This window comes from Dermacentor andersoni, chromosome 6, assembly GCF_023375885.2.
Source record: "Dermacentor andersoni chromosome 6, qqDerAnde1_hic_scaffold, whole genome shotgun sequence".
In the NCBI taxonomy this organism is placed as follows: Eukaryota; Metazoa; Arthropoda; class Arachnida; order Ixodida; family Ixodidae; genus Dermacentor; species Dermacentor andersoni.
Window position 1 is genome coordinate 162,928,206 of NC_092819.1, and position 26,008 is coordinate 162,954,213.

The 26,008-nt window shown below is 45.9% G+C and overlaps 1 protein-coding gene and 1 long non-coding RNA gene across 3 annotated transcripts in view; one reads left to right on the forward strand and one right to left on the reverse strand.

The window, feature by feature from the left end:
• LOC140218849 (uncharacterized) overlaps positions 1 to 24,608 on the forward strand; it is a 70,721-nt gene extending 46,113 nt beyond the window's left edge. For both annotated transcript variants that reach the window (XR_011895039.1, XR_011895040.1), the window contains 2 exons: positions 12,852 to 12,971; positions 24,414 to 24,608. This is a non-coding gene — a long non-coding RNA (uncharacterized lncRNA). The remainder of the gene's footprint in view (positions 1 to 12,851; positions 12,972 to 24,413) is intronic.
• Positions 1 to 26,008, reverse strand: part of LOC129382712 (uncharacterized) — a 216,534-nt gene that overhangs the window by 139,004 nt on the left and 51,522 nt on the right. The gene's annotated exons all lie outside the window — the stretch shown is intronic.

The following is a 26,008-nucleotide window of genomic DNA, read 5'->3' on the forward strand; positions in this document are numbered from 1 at the left end:
CGACGGACACACCATCAGCTGTGCGACGGTAAACACATCTGTGGAGGCGGAAGAGGCCGCAATCGCCATGGGCACCACCAACCCGGGCACCAAGATTATTATATCCGACTCGAAAACAGCGATTCGTAACTACACTTTGGGTTTCATTTCCCCTCGAGCGTTCAGAATCATCAACAAAGAACTCAATCAATTGAAGTTGGTGTGGGTACCCGCTCATGTGGGCAACCCTGGCAATGAGGCCGCCCACCTAGCCGCCCGAGCAGCTAGTAACCGGGAGGTGGCCTTGCCCGACGGGGTTGACGGACATGAAAGTATCCACACCTTTAACGAAATGACCTTTATTACCGCGAATCGAGGCGAATATATCCATCCCCGCACGAGACACTGACAAGAATACAGGCCACTAACCTCAGGAGAGTACAGGCTAGGTCTGTACTTAGTCCAGAAAGACTAGCTGCAATGACCGGTGGTGAATATCCACCAAACTGCAAACATTCCCTGGCGGACCAAGATCACATCTTGTGGGGATGCCAAAAGAACCCTCCCCCGAGAGAACTCTTTAGGCGAGCTCCTTCACAAGAAGAGTGGGAGGCGAAGACTTCCAACCCGGAAGGCCAGATACGGTTGGCGGAATAGGCCGACAGCGTCGCGGCGAAGCAGATGCCATGCCAACCCACACCGCTAGGAAAGAAAACTCCACTGAACCTTGACAATAAAAGTCTTTTTCTCTCTCTCTCTAACGAATGGGCGCGCAATGACCCAGATCATTTTCAACTTTTGACGTTGATAAAATTGTTATGACCACGCACACGCGGGCTGACATGTCAACAGTTCTTATTTTCGAAATTATTTGTGAAATGTCACGGCGTATATTTTTTCCGTGCCTTGTATTATTTCTCGAAAAGTTGAGCCACACCAAATCTTAGCTTATTTATCTCAGGATCACTTCACCGAAGACCAATTTGAAAGCCAAATCCTTCGGAATTACGGCATCAAGAAATTAAGTCCCGATGCATTACCGAGCCTTTTTGTAGTACGAGCAAACGCGCCTTTGACATATTATGGAAGTTGTACACTACCATAGGTCCTTATAGAGCCTAAACCCCACGCCTGTGTTTAAAAAAAAAAGTAAAATGTAAGTATCCACATAAAAAGCGTATGTAGTTTCAATTTCTCTTGGCGGCGATGAGTTACGAATGAAGCTGATCAACAGGCGCCGTTCGAGAAAAAACACTCCGTTAGCTCGCTTGAGCACGCCACCTCCACCGTTGCCACCGCAGTCGAAGTGATCGCAGTGGAAGGAGCTTTGATAAAGCAGTGCAACGTGGATACTGGCAGTCATCGCAGTAACTAATTTATGAACCTCTCCTGTCACAAACGCAACAACCAAATACTTCAGGCGCGCAGTGGACTGCGCGCCAAAGGGACGAACGTCGGGAGCGTTTGCTAGCTGTAGCCGGCAGAAGTGCCGCCACCGCCCGGGAGGAGCCGCCAGCAGGAGCGCCGGCATAGGAGGAGGAGAGAGAAGACTTACTTTTAGATCATTTAGGGGCTTTAACGGCTTTTCATGCGTCGGGAAGGCTTTCGGGGGCTTTGGAATTAACGCGATGGCATTAAAGGCCCCGCGTCCAAAAAGAAAAAAGAAAATCCGGTGTCTGCGTTTTGCGCCTACACCGGGTTTTATTTCATTTGATTTCACCGGATTTCATTTCAATTCAAAAATCATTCCCAACCACAAACACGCAGGCCCTCCGGTTGGCGCATAGGCATTACTTAACTCATTGAATTCTTTAACGTAAAATGCATCAGAAAAACCGTAAGGTGTGACCTCAACACAAACTACAGACATGACAGGGTCGGATTGTAAATTGAAAATAACACAAAGAAATAATTTTGTTCTGGGGAAACTCAAACACAAACCCTTTTTCCAGCTTTTCTACCATTCATCGAGCGGCGCGGCCTGCTTGGTTCCTTGCAACGCCATCAAGATGGCACACGCCTCTGTGCATCTGCAAGAAAGTTGCGGTTGCCGGGAAGCGGGACAAACAGTCAGGGATAACTGAGGTTTTTAGCGCACGAAAAGGGACGAGAGACAGAGGCAAGACGCGGACACAGCGCTAACTTCCAACAATTGTTTTATTCCACAAAGCGGTACGCATATATATAGGTAACAGGCAACAGCGTACGCTTGCGCATGTGTACTGATTTATAATCAAATGAGACAGCAACGAGACATGTGTAATGGAAAGTTAAGATGATATCGAAGATAAAAAAGCGACCTTGCATAGCCAAAAAAAATTTTTGTAATTGCAAGATTAAAATGTCATCTCCATCAGGCCACCCTCTGTGTCGCGTTTAAAAAATCGAATTCTTTTTTTTTTTTTTTTGAAAGATCAATTGAAGGCGCGCTAACACAAGCGCTCCCCAAACTAGCGATCTTCGCCGCTTCAATAATCTCCCGTGTTGTCTGCGCTGGGCTTCTTCCTATCACCGTGCACTGTTTATAAATGGGACTGCACCCATGCTTTCTGCAGTGAAAAGCCAGATGCCCCACTCCTCCAGTTCGCACATTATTTGCGTGTTCACGCAGCCTATCATTTACGCACCTTCCCGTTTGGTCGATGCATTTTTTGCCGCACGACAAGGGCAGTTCATACACGATATTGTTCTCACTAAGAACGTAGCATTCCTTGTCATCTGTCGGGCAACTGGGCTTCTCAGAACCACAGTAGCTGGCCTTGCGCAAGTTGGACAGCGTGACTGGCGCTGAAAAGATGACGCTTACATTTGCGTTATTGCCAATCTTCTTCAGTCTGTGCGAGATATCGTAGATGTACGGTATTATTGCGCGTTTCTGCTTCACTCGCGCAACTTCACTCGCGCCTGCGTTTTGCGGTCTTAAGGAGACGTGATAACCGGCCTGTTGAAAACCGGCCTGTTTCAAGCGATCCACTTGCTCCAGAAAACTTAGGGCGCCAGCCATGCCCTTAAAACGTGTGAAACAGTTGCTTCGCGAAAATAGCTTGGAACTGCTTCCTGCAGACAAAGAAGGTGCTTTTGTGGTCATCCCACATAACTCGGTGAAACAGAAGGCAGATGAGGCTTTGGATTCCGTTTTTCATAGTAGGAAAGATGTCTCACTTGCGAAAGTGAAATCGGAAGCTAAGAAGCTTTGTCAGAAATTAAACTTGAGTAAACTGGTCCGCGAAATCGAATGTAAAAAATCTGGGAGCCTTGAAATGTTTTTTCGATCAAAAGTCATAAACCAGAATGGCCACTCCGTATTATAGTGTGTGAAGGTGGAACTTGGCAAAAGCCCGTAGGCCTTTTTCTTCAACGCAAGTTGAAATTACTAGCAGTGAATGGGGGGATCCTTTTCTGACGAAGAACTCAGAAGAAGTAATAGGTTACCTGAAGACGCATGTAGGCAGTAATTTGAAAGCTTTCTCTATAGATGTAAAAAAAGTATATTATTCACTGCCACATGATGAGTTATTAGTATGTGTTCAAGGGGCTATTGATGCTTACGATTAACTGAAGTTTGCAAACACCATCTGCATATCTACACAGGGTTTTCTTGAACTATTGTCCATGTATCTGCGCTCGACGTTCTCCAAGCGGGATGGAAGTGTTTATCTTCAAAAACAAGGAATTCGCATTGGCTCCTGTATCGCGCCAATTTTAAGAGACCTTTATCTTGCTCGTGTAAACAGGATACTGGATGCCAGATTATAAAACTCAATTGTAAAAAAGGTGTATAGGTACGTTGAGGACTACCTTGTGCTTCTCGATCCAAGTCCTAGCGGGGAGGTTTTTCTTGATGTCCCGCAAGGGCTAGATCTATTCAACAAGTGTTTACAACCGCTCATTGTTCCGCATGAAACGCCACAGGATGGTACTTTGAGATTTCTCGATATAAGAATGTTTTTGAGGGATATCAGGTGTGCTGGGCATGTGAACCAAGGGTGAACAAGCCGCTACTGCCATTTTCATCGGGCCACTCTAAGTTGGTCAAGAGGGGCATCGCAAAGTCAACCCTAATGAATGCGCTTCGCCGCTCATGTCCTCACAAGGGTTTTTCCAGTTTTCTGGTGCAAGTGGATCGCCTGAAACAGGCCGGTTTTCCGCAGCATATCATCACAGCTGTGGCCGAAAGTCTCCTTAAGACCGCAAGACGCGGGCGACAGGATGAGCATTTTACTTCACCGGAAATTGCGCGAGTGAACCAGAAATGCGCAATAATACCGTACATCCACGATATCTCGCACAGACTGAAGAAGATTGGCAATAACGCAAATGTAAGCGTCATCTTTTCAGCGCCAGTCAAGCTGTCCAACTTGTGCAAGGCCAGCTACTGTGGTTCTGAGAAGCCCAGTTGCCGGACAGATCACAAGGAATGCTACGTTATTTTTGAGAACAATATCGTGTATGAACTGCCCCTGTCGTGCGGCAAAAATACATCGGCCAAACGGGAAGGTGCGTAAATTATAGGCTACGTGAACACGCAAATAATGTGCGAACTGGAGGAGTGGGGCATCTGACTTTTCACTGCAGAAAGCATGGGTGCAGTCCTATTTATAAACAGTGCATGGTGATAGGATGAAGCCCAACGCAAACAACACGTGAGATTATTGAAGCGGCGAAGATGGCTAGTTTGGGAAGCGCTTGTGTTAGCGCGCCTTCAATCGATCTTTCAAAAAAAGAATTCGATTGTTTAAACGTGGCACTGAGGGTGGCCTGATGGAGAGTATGTTTTAATCTTGCAATTACAAAAGAATTTTTTGGCTATGCAAGGTCGCTTTTTCATCTTCGATATCATCTTAACTTTCCATTACACATGTCTCGTTGCTGTCTCATTTGATTAAATATCAGTACATATGCGCAAGCGTACGCTGTTGTCTGTTACCTATATATATGTGTACCGCTTCATGTAATAAAACAATTTTTGGAAGTTAGCACTGTGTCCGCGTCTTGCCTCTGTCTCTCGTCCCTTTTCGTGCGCTAAAAACCTCAGTTACGGAATACCAACACGCCCTAACCTACGCTCTTTCAGTCAGGGATCTTTGAATGCAATCGCTTTCCACTCTCGAAGGCGAAACTTAAGAGTCTTCCAATTTTTTTTTTTTTGCCGTGGCTTTCAATAAAGTTTATCACTACCACCTGGATGAGGCGACAAAAGAACACTTTTGCGCTGCTACGCGATCTTTCACTGATTTGGAAATGACGGGTCGAGGTGTAGTAGGGGCAAATTGCATGCTAGATTCTCATTCCTCAAATGCGTTGAATGTTGTTCTGCATACATACTCTCGCTACATTGAAGTGAGTCAGCAGAAGCAGTATGTCTCTGCAAAAGATCGTCATGTGCTCGAAATGCGCTATACTTCGAAATTTTCAGGCGATAGAGACAGGCGCATGATTTTGTACGCGAGCTTTCAAAGCTGGCTCACCACAGCATGCAGCCAGCTTCAAAGCAGTCTCGCCAGTTGGTGTCGGCGCTTGCTTTCCTCTGCGCATTTCGCGTCACGGTATGGCGTGAAGCAAGACGTAGCATGACCCGCCCACAGAAACCTGCTGCAATCGCCCGTGTACTTAGATTGAGGTGCTTGTTAGAGAACCCCGGTTGGCCAAAATTATTTCGGAGCTCCGCGCAAAGCGTGCTTCATAATCATATTGCTTTTTTGGCCGCGCAGCGAGAACCTTGTACTGCGATAGCAATTATACGTACACTCTAGACGGTGACATCGACATTTCCTCGCAGTTGCGCTGAACGCAAGCGCCCCATCTGAATAAGGCAGCAGCGCAAACCCTCAGTTCATGCTGCAAGTGCGCGTTACAGGAAGGTGGAGTACACGCTGAAAAAGTTGACCGGTGATTACGATACTCCCTAACGCGAAATTTGAGCCCATCTCTACGCGTGATTTCATTTCGCGATATATTGGCGTGGCGCGGACAATCATTCTCGTGCGGCACGTTGCAAACGGAGCGAAGTGTGGCGTCACTGCCTCGCTAATCGGGAGATCGCGATAGGAAGCGCGTGTATGACGCGTGGGCGCGATTCACAGCAGCTGCCACAGACAGAATTCTGCTCACGCAATGCTTTGTTTCCATAAGGATGACGTGCGCTACCCCAGCGCCATCTCGTAGCCATCGTCGCTGCAGAACCCGTCTTGCCTGGCACTGCGCTTTTCTTCCCAAGCCTTCGCCATAACCGCCTCTTCTGCTTTCCTCCTCGCGCTTTCTTCGCTATCGCCGCCTTTCATCACCCTCTGCGCTCCGCGTTCAATTTTTCATCCTTCGCTGTGCCCGTTCGCTCGGTTACAAGGGACACCGAGGCACGCCGACGCAGGCGTGGGCGCCTAGGAGCTGCACTCTAAAGAAATGCTAACTGAACCAACCAAAGTGGGTAATCGGCGTCGAACGTGCTCGCTTCTCGCGAAGTCACAGGCGCCGCCAAGCCTGGCCACGCTTCACTCTGCGGCTCCGGCAGTGAAACCGAAAGCTATGAGCACATTGCGCACAATGCTTCGCGCTGGCCTGCGATGCTTGCCGCGTTTCCCTTCTCAACTCCCTCCATCGTGCCGCGTAGACGTGAAGTGTGGACGCAATTTAGGAGTAAGACGATCAGCACTGGGCCGTGAACGGAGTGGAAGTGGCCGTACGTCTAACCAGTGCGGCGCTGGAGCTGTAATCGCTCTGGAGTGGGGCTGCAGGCGCGTACGCGAAGCCCGTGTGTGTGTGTGTGTGCGCGCGCATGTGGGTGAGAAAGAAAGGGGAAGTTCAGCCTGTACATCCGATCGTTGCGCTGCCGATAACGCAGGGGTCGGGCGTTCTTGTAATGGCTCCTTCTTTTCCCCAATATAGTCGTTCGGAGTATGGTGCGCGCCGCTTGGAGAAACGTTTGACGTTTCCGCGGTCGCAACAATTTTAGCGATTGATTTCTTTATTCAGTATTCCCCACATAGTAAAAAAATAATCATAACTTATTCACAAGATTTAATTTTTGCTTAAGGCTCACTATGACTCAGACTCACGAAAATTCTTCTCAGCCAGCGCAACGCTCGCGTGTCACTGTAAGTTTGAGTTAGTCTGACGTGAGTTTGCCGATCTAAACTACACCCACTGTCCATTCTCCTTTGAGCTCAAGGCTATCGTTCGCAAGGTCGCGGTGATGATAAATCCAAGGGACGATAAGGCAGCCGCTCCAGAATTCCTATCTCGAGATGGCCTCGAACCATTCAGATCGCATTTAAGCTACTGTACATTCGTGTAGTCAACAACGGCAACATAAAATATTAAGAGGTTACTTGTTCGCGAAAAGAAAGGCCTTTCATTGCGGTAATATTGTACCTTACCTATAGACCGTTTTTTCGTAGGCGCCGCCATATTGTGAACGCAGTGGCGCCGCCTATGAGCAGCGCCATACTGGCTTGGGTGAAAGCGGTCTTTTGCATGGCAGGTGTACGCTCGGCGGTAGGTTTTGGTGCTTGTTTTCGCGGTCGTGCGGTCTGTTGAGTATGACGTGCGTCTTCTACGTGGTAAACGGTTCTGTGAGACGTGCCGAAGTGGTTTAAGGCGTCAAGGCCGCAATTTCTGCTGGCGTTGAGGTGGACGGAAACCGCAGCGCGATGTGCGCGCGCATATTTGAGCCTACAATCAGCCTCGGAGACCAATTGTGTATTTCTGAATGTTCCAATTACTAATGTGACCTTATTGCAGTATTATCCTTTATTTCTAAGCTGCAGTTTAGGAGCCATGAAACATACGCGACGATCGTTCTGCTACGATAGGAGCTGTGCTGTTATACTTTGACAAGCGTTCAAACTGTTCGCTGCAGGTTACATTGCGTGACTACTTGGTTGGATGGATGAGGTTTCCACCCATGAATAAAATAGTTTTGGCTAGTAATAGCAGCATGCCTTACAGTCTGAATTAAGCTTCTCCAGCAAAGCGACAATTTACGAACTGCGCGAGCGTCCTAAGCAGTAACAGGTACTGGATTACAGATATCTCTGTTCTATATAGCGCATGCAGGCATACAGCATCAGCGGGTATATATTTATAAACGTTGTGCGGCGTTAGCCCGTTTTCTCTTGCTTTTTAGAGAAAGAGCATGATAACCGAATTTTTTTTTTCGATTGTGTTCGTTCATTTCTCTACGACGCACTGACACTTAATACGGAAATTTTGCGCTCAAAAATAGCCATCGCATTTTTTTTATGCGAGCCCTCTCATATATTATGGCTGTATACAGGCCAAAAAGGCAATGCTGAAGCACACAGCTTATAAATGTATCGTGCTGGCTCACCAACCGCAGTGATCGCTATGTTGAACAGCGCCATGGGCCATATGCAGCAAGGCTAGCGTAGAGATAATTTCAAGCATACTAGACTTGAAATGCGTGAGAACGATGCCAGTGTATCACAAATATTTGATAGCGCCTGCCGCTCAGCTGTTTCGTGGTTGCCTTAGGTTGGCCGTGCACGTGCATGCGCTCTTATGTTTTATGTTTTACTCCCTACGCCAATCGATCAGACAGTGAGCTGATTTACCATTTAATGCTGGTAATACAGAGACGCCGGTTTTCTTTGTTGGAATAAAATCGATATAAGCAAAATAGTAAACAACACATACACGCACCGCGACTGATAATGCGCGTACACCGCGGCGGATTATGCGCGTCACATTTTTACGCCCCCAAGACATATTTCTGTCTACAGTAGTTACCGATGCACCGAAAGGCTTCCCTGACGACCTTATATGAACGAACATGGCGTAAATTTTATAAAGTACGATCTAATACATCTCGAAATCGTTCCGCAGCACGCGACAGCAATACTTTCAAGCAGCGCCGCGCCGGATCGCCCAAGCCAGAGAGGAGGAAAGGCACTCCGCGCGCCCTATCCTCCTCGCCCGATGAAACGGTCTATAGGCTATGCAGGAATTATGTCGACAGCGAAGGGCTATAACAGTTGGACACTTGTACGCATATCGCTTTTCACATGTGCTCCTCCTTTGTGATAAAGCTTTCGAGCCGTTTTTAAGAAAGCGTTTCACAGTTAAAGGGGCTCTGAACCACCCCTCCGCCTTGGTGAAATCACATAGTATGGCAACAGCATTCGCAGCTCTGAACATGTCAGCCAAGTTTTGCTGTCGTACTCGGTACGTGGAGATCGCAAGCGGATCGCGAAGTAACCTTCCTATCAATTGCTCTCCTTTCAACACAAGGCCCTGTCCTCACTCTCTTCTGGAAGATTTATTTCGCCATGGGACGCACAATTTCGTCATTCCCTTAGACGTATGCTATTGGCCGATAGCTTAGATCAAACATAGTTTAGAAGAACTTGTTGTTGGGCGAGTTGGTAGATATTAGCGAACATTGTTTAACTGCGCGAACAAACGAACCAAAAAGACTGCGCCCGTCCTTGTCCCTCGCTGTCTTTGTGGTTCGTTTGTTCGCGCAGTTAAACAATGTTAGCTTAGATCAAGCTGTGGTCGGTTTCATGGCGTAGATACCGTCCACTAGCTAAGCGCACTGCGGCTCGCTGAGCACAACCGCGTTTGGCTTAGGTATAGCGCGTTGTTGTGAAGTCGGCGATCCGTGCGGCCAACGAAGCCTCCATGGATGGTGCCGTGCCAGATGCCGGGAGAAAAGGTTCCGTGCGTCTTATAAGAGAATAAAAACAGAAATATATTTTAAAAAATCTAAGTGCCCTTCCGCTCTGTGAAGGAGGATGACCAGCGAAGCTGTGTATGTGGGCCCCTTCATGGCGAACTGCACCTCCGCCGCGGGTCGGCCCGGCATTGCACTGTGTCCGGAATCGGCCCACGTATGGAGTGCACTCAACGCCTGCTTCACCTCCACCGCGGGTCGGCTGGGCATTGCACTGTATCCGGATCGGCCCACGTATGGGGAGTTTTTTGCTTACGACACGAAAATTTCCTTGGATGTAGAGGTATACAGCTTTGCTGTAAAAAATACATGGTTGAGATTTACAAAACGGCTCCAACTATCGGAGCACACTATGGTAGCGTCTTAGCACGTCCGAGTCTCACACTTATTCCCAGCGTCCTCCTCCTTTTTCCACAGCCGTCTGGACCCGCTTTTTGTGCCTGCGTCGTCATTGTTAGTGGGTTCCATCAATACGCCGTCAGGTGTTGCACGGACGGCTTCAGGAGACCACTCCCGGCGTCGGGCAAACGACGGGGTCGAGTGACCGATGGCTTCTGTACACCGATGCCGTCGGGCCGCCGAGGGTGTCGGGCCATCTATGGCGTGAGGAGGTGGGTTGCCCTTTTCCTCCGAAGGGAGCTTGGTTGGAAACGCACGCACTTCACTTGGCACAAACAGGGAAAGATGGGGAACGTCCACTGACTCCGACACCGGCGTGGTCGTGCCAATTTAGGCTGCTTACAGGTTTGAAGCGTGGCAACTGTTATGACTCCCTGTAAAGCATAACTTAACAATACCTGCGCAACTTGCGCGTGACCTTCCAGGCCGTATGCAACACGGACCCTGTTTGCCTTGCATTTCTATACGTGTCCTCACGTAAACTTTCCACTTGAAAGTATGGAACTAACCTGAACCGGAAATGCTAATAACCTAAAAAAAGAGACTGTGGTATTTCTTACGCCTTGTCAAACGTTCAGCGAGCAACTAACCTCCTAGAAAATGAACCCAAAGGAACAAAACAATTTGCAACGCTTCTTCCTGATTTCTTCTTCAGGCCTTAACAAATCCTTTCAGACGAGCTCGAGAGGGTCGCGCCTTCTGGGGCTCTCGCAAAGTGCTGTCGCGAAGAAGGCAGAACTCGTTCATGTGCCCGACAAACCTCGTAGCTACGACTTTAGAACACGAGCCTCCCCGTACTAGGGCCTCCGCGAGCCTCCGCGTTTTACAACACGGCTCCAACTATCGGAGCACACCATGATAGCGGCTTAGCCTATCCGAGTCTCACACTGTTTTACAACGTCCTCTTGCCTTTTCCACCGCCGTCTAGATCCGCTTTTTATGCCTGCGTCGTAATTGTTCATGGTTTCCACCAATCCGGCGTAAGGTGACAGATGGCGTCAGGAGACCAATCCCGGCGTCGGGGACACGATGGGGTCGGGTGACCGATGGTGTCGGTACACCGTGGGCGTCGGGCTACTGATGAGCGTCGGGAGGTTGGTTGCCCTTTCCCTCCGAAGGGAGTTTGGTCACAAACGCACGCACCTCACTTGGCCCAAACAGGGAAAGATGGGGAACGTCCGCTGTCTCAGATTCCGACATGGTCATACCAATTTGGGCTGCCTACAGGTACGAAGAATTGTAGCGTGAAGCGTGACAACTACATGTCGCCGGGGTGTCCCCCCTCCCCCTTGAACGGCCGCCGGGCACAACAGCGTCGTATACACCAAAGGCGGACGTCGTAGCGTCTACGTTACATTCAAAATACCATTTGCACTGCGCCCCACGTTGACAGAAGGCGGAGCGTTGTGGGCACGCCCCACTGCGCTGCAGCATTCGCAGTGCAAGGCATTGAAGAAGGAACGGGAGCCCAGAGGAGGCCGTCTCTCATTGCCAAGAACCACTTCTGATGAACGCATCGAACTACTTTTCTGCATCAAAGTATTTCTGAAATAGCCTATTTTCTCTTGGAGTGCCAGTCTTCACTTCCATATACAGTGGTTCAGGGCCATATAATAGAACATCCTCTAAACTCAGGCATTAAAAATGGCACCTTATTCTTTATTGCCCTAAATTTTTTTATCATTCATTAGCTTATCAAGTACCAACTTTATGAATAAACTTAACACCTACCTCACTACATGCACCACACTATCGCCCCATTACTGTTGAAAAATGTTTTTTGACAATACATTTTAAGCTTGCTAATGACTATTTTTCGTACGTGATTATCAAGAACTAAGTGTTTACTGTACGTCTCCGTGCACTTCAGCAAAAAGGTCCCTTCTTTCATTGCTCTCTTTGCCTACCCCGTACGAAGTTTTTAGACGTCACCAAGTGTTTCTATATTCCATACACGTCTTATCAAACTATTTTTCTTGATAGTAACAGCCTTATTCACAAACGATCACAGACCGATAAGCTTGCTGTTGGTTGCCTGGAAAGTATTGACTAAGGTAATTGCAAATGTAATCAGGAACACCTTAGACTTCTGTCAACCAAAGGACCAGGCAGGATACCGTAAAGGCTACTCAACAATAGACCATATTCACACTATCAATCAGGTGATAGAAAATTGTGCGGAATATAACCAACCCTCATATATAGCTTTCATTGATTACGAGAAAGCGTTTGATTCAGTCGATGCTTTAGCAGTCATGGAGGCATTACGAGATCATGGTGTAGACGAGCCGTATGTAAAAATACTGAAATATATATATAGCTGCTCCACAGCCACTGTAGTCCTCCATAAAGAAAGCAACAAAATCCTAATAAAGAAAGGCGTCAGGCAGGGAGAAGCGATATTCAATGCTATTCACAGCATGTTTACAGCCGTTTTACCGTTTAGAGCCGTTTTACACGAAATAAAAGTAGATAACCTGCTTCAGCCAAAAGCAAATACCTGCAATTGGTAAAATAAATACCTACAATTGAACATAAAAGTATACGTTCACAGGAAGGGTATTCTTGGAAAGCAAAATTGACGGATGGCCCATGAAGTCAGGTATAAGGTTGTTCCTTTATCTCCCGCGGTTCTTGACCTATACATGTCTTGTGTGTTTGAGTGCATTCACTAATCTCGGTCTGCAAACAATGCTAAGAAATGGCTCAATTATTGCTGTTGTGCAGTGCACAATTCTTGCAATAAAATATATACTGTTTGGCATTATTTCCTGCTCCACAGGTCTTCATGGTTACTCATTACCACCACCACGTTGGAGATTTCTCTACACAGAAGAAAACTGTACTGTAGTAAAAGTCCTACACGAGAAGCCAAGTCCCTCCGAAAGATCCAATGGAAAGAGTAAGACATATTCGAGCTGTCAAGCGCCAAACATACGTCTGAAACACTATTGTGTCTGTTGGATAGAGATGTTCAGCAGAAACGGATATTTTTATCGAGCTTTTCTTCAATAGTCAGATTACTCGCAATTGTATATGATGTGAATACTCACAACAATTTTTTATGTTGCTGTGCTTACCAAGCGTTGACACATGGAGAGCATGTGAGACGATTTGGTTTAGACAGTGTTTTAGAGATGCCATTAATCGGCATACAGTTTAGTTCTGTCGGCATTTGGCTACTGACCACAATGTCGCAGATTCAATTTGAGGCCTCGATAGCGTGATTCGTAAAGGGTGGGTGGTAGGCGAAAACGTTCATTCCCAGAGTGTAGGACAACGGTATAGAGACGCCGCTGATGAAATAAATGTTTCGCTACAGCGTGTAGCGAAGCAAGTGTGTTGCTTTTAAGCGTTATATGAATCAATACAACAAACAAGTGACTTGTAAAACGCATTATTTCGCCTTTCATTACAACAGTATATTGTTGAGACTCGGGGTAATGTTTAGGTAAGGAATCCTTCGTGTCATAAGGATGCGTACATTCGGGTGTAGGAGTGAAAGATAAGGGTTTTATTTTACATTATTTACATATTCAAACAGGTGTTTACAGGAGGTATTCATAAACCTGGATTGGGAAGAATTGGGGATAATAGTTAATGGAGAATACCTTAGTAACTTCCGATTCACAGATGATATTGCCTTTCTTAGTAACTCAGGGAACCAATTGCAATGCATGCTCACTGACCTGGAGAGGCAAAGCAGAAGGGTGGGTCTAAAAACTAATCTGCAGAAAACTAAAGTAATGTTTAACAGTCTCGGAAGAGAACAGCAGTTTGCGATATGTAGCGAGGCACTGGAAGTGGTAAGGGAACACATCTACTTAGGGCAGGTAGTGACCGCGGATCTGCATCATGAGACTGAAATAATCAGAAGAATAAGAATGGGTTGGGGTGCGTTTGGCAGGCATTCTCAGATCATGAACAGCAGGTTGCCATTATCCCTCAAGAGAAAAGTGTATAACAGCTGTGTCTTATCAGTACTCACGTACGGGGCAGAAACGTGGAGGCATACGAAGAGGGCTCTACTTAAATTGAGGACGACGCAACGAGCTATGGAAAGAAGAATGATGGGTGTAACGTTAAGGGATAAGAAAAGAGCATATTGGGTGAGAGTACAAACGCGAGTTAATGACATTTTAGTTGAAATTAAGAAAAAGAAATGGGCATGGGCAGGACGTGTAATGAGGAGGGAAGATAACCGATGGTCATTAAGCGTTACGGACTGGATTCCAAGGGAAGCGTAGCAGGGGGCGTCAGAAAGTTAGGTGGGCGGATGAGATTAGGAAGTTTGCAGGGACAACATGGCCACAATTAGCACATGACCGGGTAGTTGGAGAAGTATGGGAGAGGCCTTTGCCGTGCAGTGGGCGTAACCAGGCTGATTATTATTATTATTATTATTATTATTATTATTATTATTATTATTATTATTATTATTACTATTATTATTCCGGCGGAGCGTGTGAACCTGTCATAATCGCTTGTTCTTCTTGTTAGGTCTGCCTGCGTCGTAGCACTCGAAAACGGTTGACGTGCCTGATCTATCTACCGCTTGGATCGCAAGCTCTGCACCGTCTGTCGTCATCAACCCACCAGACACCTGACACTTGCACGTGCTGAGCTGGCATCGTTCAACGATTGTCCAGCGCCGACCAATCAAATCATCACACGAAGAACTGGAAACTGTAAAACCGAGCGTTTCACCACGAGCGGCTGCAGTCCGGCGGAGCGTGTGAACCTGCCATAATCGCTTGTTCTTCTTGTTAGGTCTGCCTGCGTCGTAGCACTCGAAAACGGTTGACGTGCCTGATCTATCTACCGCTTGGATCGCAAGCTCTGCACCGTCTGTCGTCATCAACCCACCAGACACCTGACACTTGCACGTGCTGAGCTGGCATCGTTCAACGATTGTCCAGCGCCGACCAATCAAATCATCACACGAAGAACTGGAAACTGTAAAACCGAGCGTTTCACCACGAGCGGCTGCAGTCCGGCGGAGCGTGTGAACCTGCCATAATCGCTTGTTCTTCTTGTTAGGTCTGCCTGCGTCGTAGCACTCGAAAACGGTTGACGTGCCTGATCTATCTACCGCTTGGATCGCAAGCTCTGCACCGTCTGTCGTCATCAACCCACCAGACACCTGACACTTGCACGTGCTGAGCTGGCACCGTTCAACGAGGGTCCAGCGCCGACCAATCAAATCATCACACGAAGAACTGGAAACTGTAAAACCGAGCGTTTCACCACGAGCGGCTGCAGTCCGGCGGAGCGTGTGAACCTGTCATAATCGCTTGTTCTTCTTGTTAGGTAAGAACAGTTGCCTTTGATTCTCGGTTGTTTTCACCTTTCTCCGCCGGACTGACTCGTTGAGCTCGTGAAAGTACCTCGTTTTCTTTTATCATGGTATTTGAAGAGTGCATTGCTTGCCACAGTGCGTTACCCGATGATGGTCGTTTTATATCGTGCGCTGAATGTAAACATGGCTACCATTTGGGTCAAACTTGTTCACGCATAGCACCTAGTACTTTTGCGAACAAGAGCCAAGCTAAGCGAGAAACGTGGGGCTGCAAAACCTGTCGGGCTGGCAGGCAGCGAGACGTTTCAGCATCGCAGATGGATTGTAGCCAGACAGGGAACAGCAGTTCTGCAGAGCCATCCTTGGCTTCTGAGCTCAGGGAAATAAAAGACAGTATTGCTTCTTTGTTAACTCTGCATGCAAAAGTGGATTCCCTGCTTCTGCTGAAAACCGAGTTTACTAAGCTTTCCATGACTGTTAATAACCTAGAGGAATCGGTCTCATTTATGTCTAAACAGTATGACTCAGTACTGAAGGAGATGAACGCTAACAAAGAACGCGGAAAGGTACAGGAAGAGGAAATTTTGAGCTTGAATGAAATGGTCAAGGCCCAAGCGATACAGCTTGATCTTCTGCAGGATTTACAGAATGAGAAGGAACAATACAATAGAAAGAATAACTTGGAAATTGAAGACCTTCCACTGGAACAAAATGAAAACCTCAGGCATGTTTTATCAGAGGTAGCCATTAAGCTAGAGCTAACGAACTTTTCAAGCGCTGATATAGAAGCGGTGCACCGCTTGCCTAGTAAACGTAAAACAATCCCGACAGTCCTGATACGATTCACTTCGATAACAGCGAGAGAAGCTTGGTTTGATGCACGAGGAAAGCTGCGGCGATTACACCAGAAAGATTCTCTACCCAAATTGTTTTTCAACGATAACTTGACAAAGGCAAATCGCAGTTTGTTTTGGCATGCAAGAACCGTATCTAGGGAAAACGGGTACACGTTTGCCTGGGTAAAAGGTGGTAAGATTTTTGTAAAGAAGGACGAAGGTGCACCTTTGATTCGAGTAATCAGGCCAGCTGATATTGCTAGGATTGTTTAAGCAGCATGGCGTCTAGTTTCTGTGTGGTTCCTGATTTTAGAAGTTTCAAAAGTACGTTTTGCGTGAGGTCACAACATAATTTTACTTTCGTCAGCGTAAACATAAGAAGCCTACGAAAGTACTGGAATGAATTTAAAGAGATAGCGGAAGCGGCTAGCAATTACGTTGACGCTTTTGTTCTCACTGAGATAAATATACCACAAGTCGGGGCTGATATGTTTACGCTGTCTGGTTATCGTTCACATTTCGTGACCCGGCCACGAGGGCGTGGAGGTGGTTTAGCGATTTTTGTTCGTGACATGTATGTGACGTCTGGAATAGATATTACGTTCGTTCATGCGGAATGCCTGGCCATAAAAATAAATCTTTCAAATACAGATCTAATCCTACTTTCGATATATCGTCCACCTTGTAACAGTGTGAGGCGATTCTTGGCAGAGCTCGATGAAATACTGGGCAAATGGGGTTCAGCTGTGCAGTTATGCTTAGCTGGTGATTTGAACATAAATACGCTATGCGTCACGTCAACCACTGTTTCCGATTACTTATCCATTTTGTCTTCTTATCGTTTGGAATCCATCATAAATCATCCGACTAGAGAAGAGTGCTTAAATAACCGAGTCGTAGCGTCCTGCATAGACCACATTGTGGTGCGCGCATCTGACTATTCTGTGGCTGCTTGCGTCATAAATCAGAGATTAGCTAACCACTACTTTGTGGCATGTCGCCTTTCGAAGCCTTCTCTATCTACAGAACATCAATCGGTTGGGAACACAAAAAGAAATAACGTGAAAATCCAAATGACTAATACAAAAATGTTGGACCAACACATCACTAATTTTGCCTGGTCTTTGCTAATCGATGGCAGTGCACCCGATAAGGTATACGAAAAGTTCTCCACTCAACTTAAACACTTTGAGCGCCTAAGCACATATACTGTCATGAAAAAATGCAGAAATAATGTTAGCTGGCTTAATGCCGATATTATGCGTGCCATATCTTTTAGGGATTGGCTCTGGAAGCGCTGCAAACGCTCTCCTAAAAATGAGAGATTAAAAGCTGAATATAAAATTACAAGAAACAGGGTAGTCGGGCTATTGCGAACAGCAAAGAGAATGTATTTTTTTAATAAATTCAACCAGTCGCGCAATAGTCCCGCGAAAACGTGGTCTATAATAAATAATCTTAGGAGAGGAAGTGACGTGCCTTCTAATCCCATTGACACATTTCTAGATGACAAAATAGTGGTAGTTAACGCATTCAACCGCTTTTTTTCGCGTGCTTCTAAATACACTTTATCCCAAGAGGAAAATAATTGCACGTTGAAGGAATCTGTTTCGGCATCCGCTTTCTTGCCTAGCTTATCAGCACCTGACCTGAAAAGGATTCTCTTTAGTTTTCGGCAAAATAAACCACCAGGAATAGATGGCATATCTGTAGGCACTCTGCGAAGAAACTTCGATGTGCTTGCTAACATCTTGCTTTTTTTAATCAATGGCTTTTTAGAAACTGCAGTAATTCCCGAGACTCTGAAAACGGCTATAGTTAAGCCACTATATAAAGGAGGCAGGAAAGATAACATTGAAAACTATCGACCAATCTCAATTTTGCCGGTACTTTCCCAAATACTAGAAAAATTCCTTTACGAATGCATGATGTCTTTCTTAATGAAGTTTTCGATTTTATCACCCAGACAGTTTGGTTTTGTTGTGAATCGAGGTACTACAGTCCTATTGGAAGAATTCTCAGATGAACTATATTCTGCATTTGAAAACAACTTATTCACCTGTGCGCTATTTCTAGACATAGCGAAAGCTTTTGACACAGTTAATCATAACATTTTACTAGAGAAATCAACTTTAGTGGGATTCAGAGGACCATTCCACAGGGTACTGCGAAACTACATGTGTGGTAGGTCACAGATAGTTATGGGTGACAAGGAAACCGTCAGTAGCAAGCAATGGCTTACAGCCGGTGTTCCCCAGGCCTCAATTTTATCACCTCTTTTATTTAACATATTCGTAAACGATCTTCCTCTAGTAATTTCTAAAGGCACTATCTATCAATATGCTGACGGTATGGTTATATTAACAAAGCATATAAATTATGAAAAGGCTGTGGGCTCCCTGCAAAATACAATATACAGTGTAATGCACTGGTTTGCGAAAAATTGTATTAATGTAAATATCAGGAAGACACAGTTAATATGTTTTAGAAATCCCTTAAAGACCACAGCAATAAACATTCCAGTATTCTTGCATGACCAGCACTGCATTTCATGTACATGTACCCCTGTTCAGTATGTAGACACTGTGAAATATCTCGGTTTATTTATTGATAGCAGCATGTCATGGCAGCTTCATCTGGCATATCTGTGTGGCAAACTTAGGAGTGTCGCTTGGTTGCTTTGTAATATAAAAGGTTTCACGCCATTATCGGTAAAGAAAACCATAGTGCATGCACTCGCATACAGCATCTTGCGATACGGAATCACCGTTTTCGCTTTCTGCGCATTGAGATGGCAGACGAGAATTGACAGTTTACTAAAAAATATATTGAAAAGTGTTGCCTATGGCTGCGGCCAGATGTCAGGTGACAATTCATTTTCCGCGTTAGGTTTTCCTTCATTTCAGTCCTTATTTAAGCAAACTGTTGTTCTTCGTCATTTTTGGAACGACCAATTCCGAGAAAAATATGTAGCTCCTCGACTTTTGAGGGACAACATTCGTTTCAATGTTCCTCGTTCATCAACTCGGTATGGCGAGGCACGGCGATGCGTCTATGTGCCCAAAATCTTTAATGATCTACCTGACGAATTTTTTTCGGTTCAATCAAAAAAAGGTTTTAAAGAAGATGTTATCTTCCATTTGAGTTTTCTTTTATGTATGGGTATGTGTTTATTTGAAGTAATTTGGTTGTATTAACCTGTATATCTTTATGAGCTTACAAAAATGTTCATTACGTTGCCATAACTTGTTCTTAATTTTTGTTTTTTGTTCTATGTAAGCATAAAAAAATGTTCACTATGTTGGACTACCATGTATCAAAATTTTCTGTTTTTCATCTATATAAGCGTGAAAATATGTTCACGCTACATTGTATTGACATGTATTTATTTTTCATTTATGCACAATATTTTGTCAGCACTAAGGTTACGCATGTATGTACATACACTGACCTCATCGCTGTTGCCGGCACTGCCGGGCCTAGTCACACAAGCCATTTAGGCTTCGACAGGCCCGCTTACTATGTATTTTTTTCTTGTGGTGCATAAATAAATATTATTATTATTATTATTATTATTATTATTATTATGACATATTGAAGGAAGTCGTCAGATTCTAGGCAGAGCTCATACATGTCTGCAGACGCCAGGACACGTCAGTACACCTCTCACTGCACCAAAGGCCCGCTTTTAAAATGTTCCTAAAATGTTCAAAACATTAGTCTAGTGGAATAATCTTGCTTCACACATGTGGAACAGTGTTCTCGTGTGCCATGTGGGATTCGTTATTTTGAGAGACAAGCGCTTCCAATGTATAGATCCCTAGTTCCCTACACAAGGAAATTCCATTACCTTGTTGCGGCCAATCTGAGGTGCCGCCTCCTATATCTAGCCTTCGAAGTAAGGATGAGGCAATCCTGAAACAGATATCGCTCGCCCTACTTTCACGAAACAGGTCACGCTCCCTCCACGAAAGTCGTTGGCTGGGTACCTAGCTATCCGTGACGGTCTTGTCAAGGTGAGGAGATTAGTCTTAACGCTCGTTACCGCTTCCACGAAGGGCGGGTGACGCTGTCGATACTAAGTGAGTCTCTTTGTTCGCACATCACAGTCGGTGTCGCGCACTGTCGCCGTCTCGGCGGCGCTGATGAAAGCGGCTCCTTTGGAGGAAACGCCCAAAGAGTGCTCACTGCCGATTTGGGGCGGAACAGTACACTCTGCGGATGGTCACTGAGTGCCTGCGGATAGGCCTTTATGCACAGACACTGCACAGGCTATCTCGAGCAAAAAGGAGCCTCTATCTTGGATAGTAGCTCAGACACCTGTGACCTTCACCACGCTACAGCGAAGAACGCAAGCGGCTTTCGAGGTGCCTCCGCTCATCCGCTCACGAGCGCCATGTTCTGTCAACGCCATGGCAATGCAGTACAACAGCGGTGACTTAGCGGCCAACCCGTCGACCGTTGTCTGGACGGGCTACAGCACCGGTCTGCTACCCACCCTTCTGCTTTGCCTCTCCAGGTCAGTGAGCATGCATTGCAAGTTACTAAGATATTCTCCATTAACTCTTATCCCCAATTCCTTCCAATGCAGGTCTGTGAATACATCCTGTAAACACGCTGTGAATAGCATTGGAGAGATCGTATCTCCCTGCCTGACGCCTTTCTTTGTTGGGATTTTGTTGCTTTCTTTATGGAGGACTACGGTGGCTGCGGAGCCGCTAGACATATCTTTCAGTATTTTTACATCCTGCTCGTCTACACCCTGATTCCGTAATGCATCCATGACTGCTGAGCTTTCGACTGAATAAAACGCTTTCTCATAATCAATTAAAGCTATATATAAGGGTTGGTTATATTCCGCACATTTCTCTATCACCTGATTGATATTGTGAATATGGTATATTGTTTAGTAGCCTTTACGGAATCCTGCCTGGTCCTTTGCTTGACAGGAAGCTAAGATGTTCATGATTCTATTTGCGATTACCTCAGTAAATAGTTTGTAGGCAATGTACAGTAAGCTGATCGGTCTATAATTTTTCAAGTCTTTGGCGTCCCCTTTCTTATGGATTAGGATTATGTTAGCGTTCTTCCAAGATTCCGGTACACTCGATGTCATGAGGCATTGTGTATACAGGGTGGCCAGTTTTTCTAGAACAATCTGCCCACCATCCTTCAACAAATCTGCTGTTACCTGATCCTCCCCAGCTGCCTTCCCCCTTTGCATAGCTCCCAAGGCTTTCTTTACTTCTTCCGGAGTTACTTGTGGGATTTCAAATTCCTCTAGACTATTGTATCTTCCATTATCGTCGTGGGTGCCACTGGTACTGTATAAATCTCTATAGAACTCCTCAGCCACTTGAACTACCTCTTCCATATTAGTAATGATATTGCCAGCTTTGTCTCTTAACGCATACATTTCACTCCTACCAATTCCTACTTTCTTCTTGACTCTTTTTGGGCTTCCTCCGTTCCTGAGGGCATGTTCAATTCTATCCATATTATACTTCCTTATGTCAGCTGTCTTACGCTTGTTGAATAACTTGGAAAATTCTGCCAGTTCTATTCTAGCTGTAGGGTTAGAGGCTTTCACACATTGGCGTTTCTTGATCAGATATTTAGTCTCCTGCGATAGCTTACTGGTATCCTGTCTAACGGAGTTACCACCGACTTCTATTGCACACTCCTTAATAATGCCCATAAGATTGTCTTTCATTGCTTCAACACTAAGGTCCTCTTCCTCAGTTAAAGCCGAATACCTGTTCTGTAGTTTGATCCGGAATTCCTCTGTTTTCCCTCTTACTGCTAACTAATTGATCGGCTTCTTATGTACCAGTTTCTTCCATTCCCTCAAGTCTAGGCTAATTCCAGTTCTTACCATCCTATGGTCACTGCAGCGCACCTTGTTGAGCATGTCCACATCTTGCATGATGCCAGGGTTAGCGCAGAGTATAAGGTTTATTTCATTTCTAGTCTCGCCATTCGGGTTCCTCCACGTCCACTTTCGGCTATCCCGCTTGCGGAAGAAAGTATTCATTATCCGCATAATATTCTGTTCTGCAAACACCGCTGTTTACTTAACAACAAATACATCCCTTTTTTCCATGTGTACGGCCGTGCACCATTTTTCTGTTGAACACCACCTTTCTCTCTACACCTTCTGTCCCATCCACATCTCTCGCCGAAGAGTTCGCCGCCCGCATCACCCACTGCCGTGAGATTGCACGCGCCACCACCGCGACCATTTAGGACAAGAGAGAAGTCCATTGCGATGCGATGCGGTGTGTCATATCGTTCTGCCCACGCGACGAAATCCTCCTGTGGACATCTGTTCGAGTACCGGGGCTCTGTGATACATTTCTTCACAGGTATCTCGGCCCGTACATCGTGCTTGAAAGAACATCTGCCGTCAACTACCGCGTCTCTCCTGTTAGCTCGGCTACTGACCGCCATTGCCGCACCACCGAAATCGTTCGCGTCTCTCGCCTGAAACCGCATCTTCGGTGTTCGTACCGTTTCTGATTTCCCGACCATTTCGGGAAGGGAGGAAGTTAGTGCGAGCGCGAGCTATGTAGTTCATCATCGTCTTCATCTGTATATCCCCATGCCCATAATCATCATCATCGTTTTGTCTGGCTGGGACTGACTGAGTTGCTCGCGTGGCTGCGTTGCAATACAAGAGCTCTGTCTTCGTGCCAGGCGCCGTCTTACAATACTTACAATGAAAAGACGGGGAATGCGGGAGATGGAAATTACAATGGTAACTTACAATGGTAACTTACACGAGCCTCCTCAAATAAATGTTCAAATAGGTTTTAGCTGGCGTACAATAAATTCATAACCGCTGTGAATGACCTAACATGGTGCGCAGAGACCTCTGTCACGGCTCGTTATATCGTTATATTGTTTAGCTCTCTCATATTACGTCGGATTCTTTGCAAGGGCACCTCTTTAACCGTCAGAACCATTTTTATCTCCAGTTGAAGTTCTCGTTCAACATTTTCGCCGCAACAATCCAGCGGACAACCTTCGACCAACGAGATTACAGAAAATCTCAGAGGCACACTTGATTGCATAGTGTATTCGAATTGTACATCAGCAATACTTCCGCACGTGATACCAACAATTCTTCATCTCTCTCCGCCGCACCAGTGTCTAAAGTGGGCTATCATGTGCAGGATAGCTCTCAGCTAACTGAAAACATCATGTGAAAATATACCAGGATGGACATTCCTCAAGGCTGCGACACGTCTCCTTTCCTAGTGTGGTACTCTCGAGGGGCTATCAACGCGGTGTTATATCCGTTATCTTTGCACACTTTCTTAGTATGGCGGGCCGTTACGCATCCTAAACCTAAAACCTCCCATTACCTACCAAACCAATTCAGTGATGCCTTTGTACCATACATGATGACATACATGCCTGCCTGTGCATATCCAACGTATTAGGTCATATCGCTGAACACATAGTCCGCATGATTCCCCAAAATGGCCATCTTCACGCGAAGGCTGTTATAAACCTGTCGGAAAGCTTACTTCACTGGATTGTTGTCAATGAACACTGCGGTATTTTCTCAGCCTGTGTGCGCAAGCATATTATCACACACATGTACGGCGTCCCTTCACATCCGGTACAAAACTCTGCCTCTTCGTCTATCGGTCATTTATTCTACAATGTAATGTTCAGCCACGTCTACAGCATGGCCTAACTAAAATGAAACTGAACGTGTGCATCATTTCAAAGTAAAACATCACTAATGTATATAAGATGTCACTGCAGGCTCGTAGAGACAATTTCGTAAACGTGTAAAATGTTAACAACAGAAGCCTTGAATTTTGTGGCATCAGATTATCAGTGTTTGTCTCTAGAATAAACAATGCGATCACGGAGAAGAAAAAACACAGGACAGAGTGCTAACTTCAAGTGGTCATACAACGCCGCATTTAACAAATTAATTTTAGCGCTCTTTCCCCTGCGTTTTGCTTTGCCGGTTGTTTTTTATCGCGCTTGTGTTTGTACTAGCGTCCTAAAACTCACCAAAATACCCAAGGTGCCTTTTCTAGCAATCCGACTACATGATTACACTACCATAAAGTGGGTGCGTGATTGCGCGAATGCTGAAGCTGGATTGGCATGTGCAAGATCTTGGAAATAAATAAACTTGTATTGAGAAATGACCAAGCTTGTGCTAATTTTCTTGGTTTTCTTACAGAAGGATCAACACAGATATCCAAACATTGTGAACTGTGGGCTGTGCAGTACAATCAATGGAAAAGGAATTCATACAAACCGGCAGAAAGTAGCAGCTTTTGTGAGGAAGCGTTCAGCAGCATGTGTGAAAATAAGAGCGTCTACACAGTGTTAGATGATAGATTTTGCTCACCAAAGTAAATAAACGTAATGAATTTCCTAACTGTTTTCACTTTCGTATTTTATTCACGAATATCATTGCTTGGTCGGCATTTTATTGAAGATGAGAAACAGGAAGACGATGGTGGAGTGGCATACCGATGTGGAGATCAGATGAGAAGAGTGTTCCATAAGCGAACTCGATAGGAGCAGCTCTTGGGGCAGAAATTTACCCATGGGAATTTTCATATATTGCGTAGCATTCTTTCGAAATATCAATTATGAAGCTTACATTCTACCCTTAAAAGCAAGACATCAGTATTTTAAGACATAGGCGACTCCGTGGAATACAACACACACTAGGACAATCTCCCCAGTAAACTTGTTTTGCCATCAATCCTGTGTTCGGTAAATGAAGGAAATTTCGTTCTAACGTATTATTTTTCTGGCCTAATTTGCCCGTCGACGCCTTCGCGAGCTTTTTAACGAGTCCTCTTTATAAGCTGTTCTCTTTTGGAGGCGCAATTGTCTTGTTGCTTGCGCTTTCCGCGCGTACCTTGCTCACGCCTGTTTTTTAACTGCGCCTTCGTAAGGCCTGCGTTTCGCATACGTTTCCCCGCCCCATTTAGACGTCTCCGTTTCTATTCACTGAGCAGTTTCTTCGGGCACGCCATATACGGCGTGCCCGAAATTTTGTGACTATAGTCACAAAATTTTAGCACACAGCCCTCATTGCCGAAACACGGTCAATCAGCCCGTCCGTTCCGCCCTCGTCCGCGTGCGTGCGGTCACTCTCTGGTCATCTGGTCCACAGACGCACGACCGTTCGCTACGTTGCCATACGCACGCCTGCTCGTCTCTCATTGGTTGGTCCCAGGCGGACGGCTTCCGCCGTCGTCACGGCAAATATGGCGCTTGCTCGAAGCGAAGCGAAGCGGCGACGCGAGCCCTAAGCTACAGCCATGTCAGAAACAGTAATTTTTTTCTCTTTGTTCTGAGTTTTACTAAAGTTATCCAACATCCAGAGAGATAGTCATCGAAGGCATTAAGACGGTGTACAGTTTCGGGTCTCATAAGTGCGTGCGACCGCCGACAGAAACAGACGGAGCGCAGGAAGTGTTTTGTTCACGAGAGCGTCGGAAGAAATATTTTAAGCGGTCGACTTCCTAATTTCTTGTGCCGTGCTTCGAGAGGTTCATCACATACGAGAAGTTCATCACATACACGTGCACTCTGAGCACGACACATGGTCAGGGCGTGGCGAAATAAAAAGTGTCCGATCGGGGCACCCAGCGCACGCACTCATATGTGTTAGGCGTGTGCGGTGGGTTTGTTGCCGCGAAGTGGTGAACGCCAGTCCTTTACAACCTTCAGAAGTCGTCACACGATCAGTAGGGATAAGTTTTTGTTGCTTTGTGATCGCTGTCATTCCGCGTGTGTTATACTGCGTGTGTACCG